Raw genomic sequence first — 8,050 nt, 5'->3', positions numbered from 1 at the left:
AGTTGCTAAAAAGATTAGCACAGATAAAAAGGAGCTGGGTACTAGTCACAAAACAATGGTGGAAAGCCCTGGGGGCTTTCCAGAGATCTTGAAGGCTGCCTCTGCCAGCACCGGAACAGAAGTCTGGGAAGCAGGACAGTTTGGGGAAGGGGTGATTCAAGGTGGGCTTGCTGCCCTGTGCCACCTCTGGACTATGCTTTATTATCAAACTAAGGTATCTGGGCTGGATCTGATGACAGCTGCACAGAAAATCTTATCTCTGAAACAAGAGTTTACAAAGAGGAAAATTTTATTCAGTTAACATCGGCTGGGAGATGGGTCTCAAACTTGTCCCCCTGATTGAACATAGTCTGGAATTTTTAAGGAGAAGGCTGTGGCTAAAATAGAGTAGTAGGTCAGTAATCGAGCAGGCAGTGGCTTCTGTTTAGACATCAAATTTTAATCTTAATGGAATATGTCAGAAAGTGTTCTTGTTGATGTCAGGGAGTCTCTCTGTTCCTTGAAGTTATCTTTGAAGATGAATCATCTTGTACTAGGAAAGAGTCTTAAAACATACATCTTAGATGTAATCAATCTCTCCGAACCTCCAGTCTACGTAGGAGAGAGAGAGCATTTAATCAGAATGTCCTGTGAAAACATTTGATCGCAGTGCTCAGTGTGTTCATATGCTTAGGAGTCAAAGGTCAACAGTCATGCTGGTGTCAGTTAAACTCATGCAATCTTTTTAATTTTTTTTTAAAGAATTATTTGTTTAATTTCATTTGTTATTAGTTTTAAAAATTTGCTACAGGGCATGTGCACTTGCTGGAGAGAGACAGGAAGAGAGAGAGAGAGGGAAAGTGAGAAAGCAAGTCGCCAGGTTCAGGACTTGAACTGCGGTAGGCTGTGTAAGAGTCCAGCACCTTAACTACCATGCCACCTGCTGGCCCCCATACAATCTATTTTAAATGTTAAAATTAGATCTCACTTTTAACTTATCAAGACTAAAGAATTTCTATTCAAACACTAAAAAGAGGCACTTAGCATCAGCTTGGTATCACCTACATCCCCGTGCAGCACTCCTCAGTGGCCCAAGCTGTGGTTCAAGCAGTTTTAGGTGCAGTTAGACACCATTAAGGCTGCCACTCAGCCTGTGACTCTGGAACATGCAAACAGCAATTGTGTACATGGGGGGAATTTTGCAGGCTCGTGGAATTCAAGAGCTATGAAGGTTTGGTGTCACCCTGCAGGGTTAAAGCAACCTGGGAACACATGTAGAAACTTATCACAGGAGTGGAGCCACCACAGAGAGCACTAGTGCGATGCCAAATGGAAATTTGGGGTTGCAGCTGCCACAGGAAGTGCCTGCCAGAGCACCGAGTGGAACCACAAGGGTAGAGCCACCCTCAAGACTCCAGAATTGTAGAGCCATCATTGGCGTGCAAGGCCAGCCTGAGGAAAGCACAGACATAAGACTCCAACCTGTGAGAACTGCTGCTAAGGCTGATCCCAGCAAAGCCATGGGGGCAGGACAGCCTGGGGCCTTGGGGGTCCAACCCCCGAGTACATCCAGGAGGTGGCACATGGAGTAAAAGATTATTTAAGACTTAGCGAATGCCCTCTTGGATTTTAGAATTGCTTGAGATCTATGCTTAGTCTCCCATTATACTCTGGAAGCTTGCAGCTGTTTTGGTTTCACAGATTCACAGCTGGATTTTGAATTTTTGAGTTGGTAATGGAACAGGTTAAGACTTTAGGAACTATTGGGAGAAAATGGATGTACTTCATATGTGAGAATCTGGGTTTCGGGATCAAGGGGTGGGGTGGTATGGTTTGAATGTATCTGCCAAAAATCATATAATGAAACTTGATTGTGACGTGAATACAAGGTTGAAAATTTAATCTGACTGCGGAATTAAGAGGTGGAACCATTGGAAAGTGATTGGGATTAAGGTCATCAGGATGGATCTCCCGTGATTAACGCAGTGAATTTAGAAGGAAAGGGAGAATTTAGAGAAAAAAAGTGAGAAAACAGGTTGCCAGGTTCAGGACTTGAACCATGGTCAACCATGTGAGAGTCCAGTGTCTTAACCACCATAGACACATACTCTGCTTGAGCTCTTGCCTTGTGATGATCTGCACTGCCTTGGGCAAGAAGGCCCTCACTGGGGCCCACAGGTGGTGTGGTGGTTAGGGGCGCTGGACTCCCACATGGCCGACCATGGTCTGAGTCTCAGACCTGGCGGCTTGCTTTCTCACTTTCCCTCTCTCTCTCTTTGTCTCTCTCTCTCTCTCCCTCACCCACTCTGTCCTTCTCTGGTCAAATTAAAATAAATAAATAAAGTAAAATAAAATAATTCTTAAAAAAAGTTAAAAAAAGAAGGCAACTCTCACCAGATGTAGCTCCTTGAACTTGGACATTCCAAACCATGAGTTAAATAAACCTCTAATAAATCTGGGACCAGCAGTTGGAGTAATGGCTATGTCACTGGACTCCCACGTAGTCGACCGTGGTTCGCGTCCCGGACCCGGTGGCTTAAAACTCACGCCGGGTGCGTGTGCTTGCACACCCAAGATCCCGAGAGGAGAACGGAGGAGAAGGGATCGCGGCATGGCCATCCCCCCTGGGGGGTGATTTCTCACTTTCTGTCTGTCTCCCTGTCTCTCTCTGTCTGTCTGGCGAGCACACGGGCCCTATAGCAAAAAACCTCTCAAAAAAAAAAAATAAAATAAACCTCTAATAAATCACTCAGACTGGGGTGTTTGTGGACATCCTCTCTGCCACTCATTGGTTCTCTACTGGCCAAGTTACCACCACATCCCCCTAGACATACTGTCACTCGCTGTGGTGCCACTTTTCTCGGAAACTCTGGAATTTCTCCCCAGTGGAAGTTGAACAATAATGATGGACTTGTCTCAGCAACCCCAGACACAATGACCTCAGGGGTTGTACCAGGCCAGGAACACTGAGTGTGGTTCGTGAGCTCAGCCAACTGACCTTCACAGCACACTGGGATGCCAGCCCAAAGAACTTGTGGGGTGAGAGGCAGGTGTGGTGAGAAGACAAGGTCTTGTCCTGGGTATTTAAGGCCAGCAGGAGGAAGAGTCTACCCCATGGATGTCACAAAATAGGGGACCCCACCCAGGACTGAGTGCCTAATTTTTTGCTCTAATGCCAGCCCATAGCTTGGGAAATGAGTATTCCTCCAGCTACCTCCAGCTAGCCCTCCTCGTTCATCTCTGGAGGCTGAAGGACCATAAGAGGTGGTGGCATGGGACTATCCAGAACACATGCTTTGGAATCAGATGTGGGCCCAAGCTTAGTTTTATCATATATTAGTGGTATGATTTGGGCAAGAAATTTCTCCACACTGGGCTTCCATCTTCCAGTCTATAAAATGGAGATAAGACGACTCCACAAATATAGCAAAAATTAAGCATGCCTGTCGGAGTGCAGACATTAAGTGAGGACCACAAGTATGGGTAGGGAATTAGATTCAAGCTATTGCCTCTTGGAATTCTCCACTGTATCCTTGGTGGAGAATTCCAAGTGGCCATTGGAAGCTGTCAGTAACTGGAACTGTCTTGGAGGTCACAAGCAGTGAGCAGTCAGTGGGCAGAGGGCAGCTGGCTGACCACCAGGTAAGGGTGCTTTGAAGGACTTCTTCCATGGCCCGGAGGTGAATTGGATGGCTTCTGAAACCCCATTTTATCTTTACGGATCTCTTACTACATGAATCACCTCTATTCTTCCTGACCCTTAGACAGATGGCAGAACAGCATCTGAATGTCAATGCCTGCTCAAATGACTTGGATTGGATCAAACTGAGAACTGGGACCACCCAGCTGAGGTTCTAAAATGCAGTCACCGCCACATGAGGGGCTCAGCAAAGACTCTGCATAGTGATGATTGAGGACAAAGCGACAGAACAGACCCAGATGAGCTGTGAAAAACTGACGGTAATAGGAAACAATTCTTCCAGGTCGGTGTGAGAGTGATTGACTGAATCCCATTTGACATGAACTTTGTATGGGTTTGCTAGGTTTACTGGGGCTGCGGTGACAACGTGCTGCAGACCGGGGGACTTAAACAACGGAAATTTATTTTCTCATAATGTTTATAATTGTGGAGTCCATGATCAAGGTGTTGTTATGGTTGGCTTTTTCTGAGGCCCCTCTCCTTGGCTTGAAGACAGCCACTTTCTCCTGTGCGTTTACAATGCCTTCATTGTTGTATGCCTATGGCCAAAGTTCCTCCTCCTAGATTTCCAGACACATGGGGTTCGGGCCCACTTGAATGATCTCATTTTAACTTGATCACCTCTTTACAGATCTTAGCTCCCATATGGACACATTCTGAGATACTTTGGGTTAGAAATTCAATGTAGGATTTTGGGGGGCACAAATGAGCCCATATCAAGGGGATCAGAATGTAGGTGGGAGATCATTCTACAGGCATGGGCGGGACCCAATCCTGGCAGGTATTTTCACGGAACAGATACATCTGGATACCTCTAGACATGAAGTCAAGAGCCTAGACCGGATGACTAGGCTCTAGGAGGTGCTTTCAGACTTTTGTATATGGATGACTTCAGTGAGACAAGAGAATGCTATGTGTGTTCACTTTGCAGTAGAAAAATTGAAACTGGTGGGGCCAGCAGGCGTCATGGTGGTTAAGGCACTAGACTCCCACATGACTGACTGTAGTTCCAGTCCTGGACCCAGTGGCATGAAATTCACACCAGGTGCATGTGTGTGTGTGCTCAAAATCCTGAGAAGGAGAATAGAGGAGAAGGGATTGTGATGTGGCCATTTTCCTTGGTGGGATGATTTCTTACTTTCCTTCCCCCTGTCTCTCTGGTGAGTGCATGTGCATTATGGCAAAAAAAAAAAAATTGAAATCGGTGATAACAGCAAAGTGTCACCCTCAATACAATTGCATACATTAGCTTTAGACAGTGATATATGAGTGACTTGTATTTAACTGCAACACAGATACGCTTTAAAATCTGGCAAGATGAACTGAATGCTATAAAATTAACCAAACCACCCTCCAACAAACTAAATTGTTAACAGTAAAGTTAACCAAGTAGGCATTGCTAATTACAAAGCAAGAACAGCAGTTACAAACTAAGGTCTACTCAAGACCTCCCTGCTGGTTCACTGATAACTGAGCATCCTTTCCTCCCACACGCCTGGACCTGGGGGCCTGATACTCGGCGTGGGCATGTGCACAGCAGGATGTGCAATGCCGTCGAGTGTGTGGGGCAGCCAGGCCTCTTGAAGAAAAGGCAGATCTCAGCCCTGAGTTGAGCAATGCCACGTTCTGGTCCCTGTTTATAATTCACTGAGTAGGTCAGTGGTAAATAAGTCTTAGGCTGGCATCAAAACAAAAGCTCGTGGGAACCAGCAGTTAGTGTAATGGCTATGTCGCTTGACTCCCACGTAGTCAACCGCGGTTCGCATCCCAGACCCGGTGGCTTAAAACTCATGCCGAGTGCGTGTGCGTGTGTGCCCAAGATCCTGAGAGGAGAATGGAGGAGAAGGGATTGCGGCATGACCATTCCCCCTGGGAGGTGATTTCTCACTTTCTGTCTCTATGTCTCTCTCTGTCTGTCTGGCAAGCGCACGCGCCCTATAAAGAAAACCTCTCCAAAAAAACCCAAAAAAACAAAAAACAAAAGCTCGTGTCACTCTGAGCCACTTGTCTGGAAAAAATGGAAGAAAAGATCTGCATTCTGCATCTACTGATGGCCCAACATAGGACCCTAAGGCCTCACAGAGAGCTAGGAACCGTGTTTTGCAAACACCTGAAGTAAAGAAATATCTCAGATCCACCACTCCTCTCTGTCCGGAAGCCTGGGATTACCCGCCACAATTAGGTCCTGATGCGGGCAGAACATACCTAGTTGTGGCAGACACATCCTTGACTAGTCATGCAAGCGCTTTCTAAGCTCATGTTTAAGATCTCAAGGAAACTAAATGGCAACCTTCGATGAATCACATTCTAGCAGAATGAGTGCTGGACAAGGGGCCAGAAGGCCTGAGTTCTAGACCCAGGTCAGCCGCAAATCAGCTATGCCAGAGGCTTATCGTACCCACAGTCATGCTCGTCTATACAGTGGATGCCTGGGTTCTTCGAGGCCTGTGCACTCAAGGAATCTCCTCTGTTATATGCCTTGTTCCCACTCCTATTCACCTCCTGTATCAGCTATCTTTTGCTGCGTAACAAATTACTCCAAAACTTAGCAGCTTACATCATACATGCTTTTAATATCTCACAGTTTCTGGGGGTCAAGAACCCAGGTGCAACTTGGCTGGGTCTTCTGATGGGGCTTCTCTTACTGGGGGCTCCAATCAAGAGTTCACTTGGGGCTACACTCATCTGAAGGCTCAGCTAGAGGTGGACCTGCTTCTGTACTCGTTCCAGGGGTGCTTGGCAGAATCAGCTGTTCATGCCGTTTGGGTTGAGGGCCTCAGTGCCTCACGAGCTGTTGTTTGGCAGTGGTGGGGGTGCAGGGGCTGTCTCCATTCCTTGACATGCGGGAATATCCATAGGTCAGCTTACAACGCGACTGCTGGCTTTGTCAGACCCAGTAAGTGGCCCAAGGGAGTGCGGCAAGACAGAATCATGGCCTTTTGAACCTAACTAATTGACACTCTACCACTTTTTTCCTTACTTTACTCATTAGAAGTCCGTTCCTAGGTCCAGCCCACACTCAGGGGAGGAGCTAACACGACTGCAGGAGACGGGTTCACTGGGAACCCATTCAGAAGCAGCCTGCTGTCCTTCCCTCCTCCTCGTCCTCTGGGCCTCCCTGGGCCATCTGGGACTGTGGTTTTCCCTCTTAAACTTTTATAATGTGCTCCATTGAAAGGGGCTGAGAAGTAGAACGTGGTGATTGGAGGAGTGAGGTAGGTCGGCCAGGCAAGGCCCCCTAGATGGGTGTCCTGGAGAAGAGGAGCAGGGAAATTGACAACAGATGCAGCCCCATTTACCATTAATAGGAGCCGCTCCAGCCAATTACCTCGCAGGCTCACAGGCGCTGCATCCTGAAGATGCAAAGAGCTTGGGAGAAAAGGCGTGTCTGCAGCACAGCAGGTGACAGTCCTCTCACCTCCAGAGACCTCTGGGCCTCCCGTCCTCCGACTCCACATTGCCGAAGTACGGGAAGGAGGCAAGGCCACTGGAGCGAGTCGCTCTATTTAATCTGTCTGTTGAGTTCAGTGGGTATTAATACCTTCAGGAAGAGAAAAAGCAAAAAGCAATGCTTCTTTGAGCGGGTTAATAGAGACTCTTCTCCATTCCGTGGGAATGACACTTTGTTGTCAAGGGCAGTTAAGGCTAAGTCAGATGTTTTGTGGGATGTGAAAGAGGAAAAACACGTACGTTTCGATGGTCTTGTCTTTTGTCTTGCCTTGGCAAAAGTGGCGGTGTGGACCTGGGAACTTGGATTGCATGAAGCAAAATGCAGCGGGAGCACCCGAGGGCTACGTGACCGTTACGGATATTTAGCTACAGGTGAACTCCAGCCATGTGCTTGGCTCTATGAATGGGGTCTCACCACTCTACACTCACAAATGGCAGAGCCTGCGTAGCCCAGGGCTGGGGCCGGGTGAGGCATCAAGAGTGCACCATTTTAAGGAGCCCTTTGCCCTTAGAAGCACAGTACCACCCTGGGCCTGGCCCAGAGTTTGACAAACTAGCTATGTCATTATTTGTTTGAAGTCAGTCTCTCTGTCTGTACCAGGCACTGTTTTTTTGTTGTTGTTGTTTCATTTTGTTTTGTTTTTGTTTTTAAAGATTTTGCCAAAGGGTGTATGCACTGGCCCGAGGGAGACAAGGAGAGGGGAAGTGAGAAATTAACCCCTCTGAGGCGATGGCAACGCCACAAACTCTTCTCCTGCATTCTCCTCCTGGGAGTTTGGGCATACATGCACGTGCCCACACACAGAGCACGATTTTCAAACTGCCAGGTCTGGGATTCACACCATGGTCGGCTACGTGAGAGTCCAGTGCCTTAACCGCCACGCCACCTGCTAGCCCTACTCCCTGTCTGTGTTGTGGGCA

This window comes from Tupaia chinensis, unplaced genomic scaffold (genome assembly GCF_000334495.1).
Source record: "Tupaia chinensis unplaced genomic scaffold, TupChi_1.0 Scaffold000146_1, whole genome shotgun sequence".
Taxonomy (NCBI): Eukaryota; Metazoa; Chordata; class Mammalia; order Scandentia; family Tupaiidae; genus Tupaia; species Tupaia belangeri.
This window is presented reverse-complemented; position numbering follows the sequence as displayed.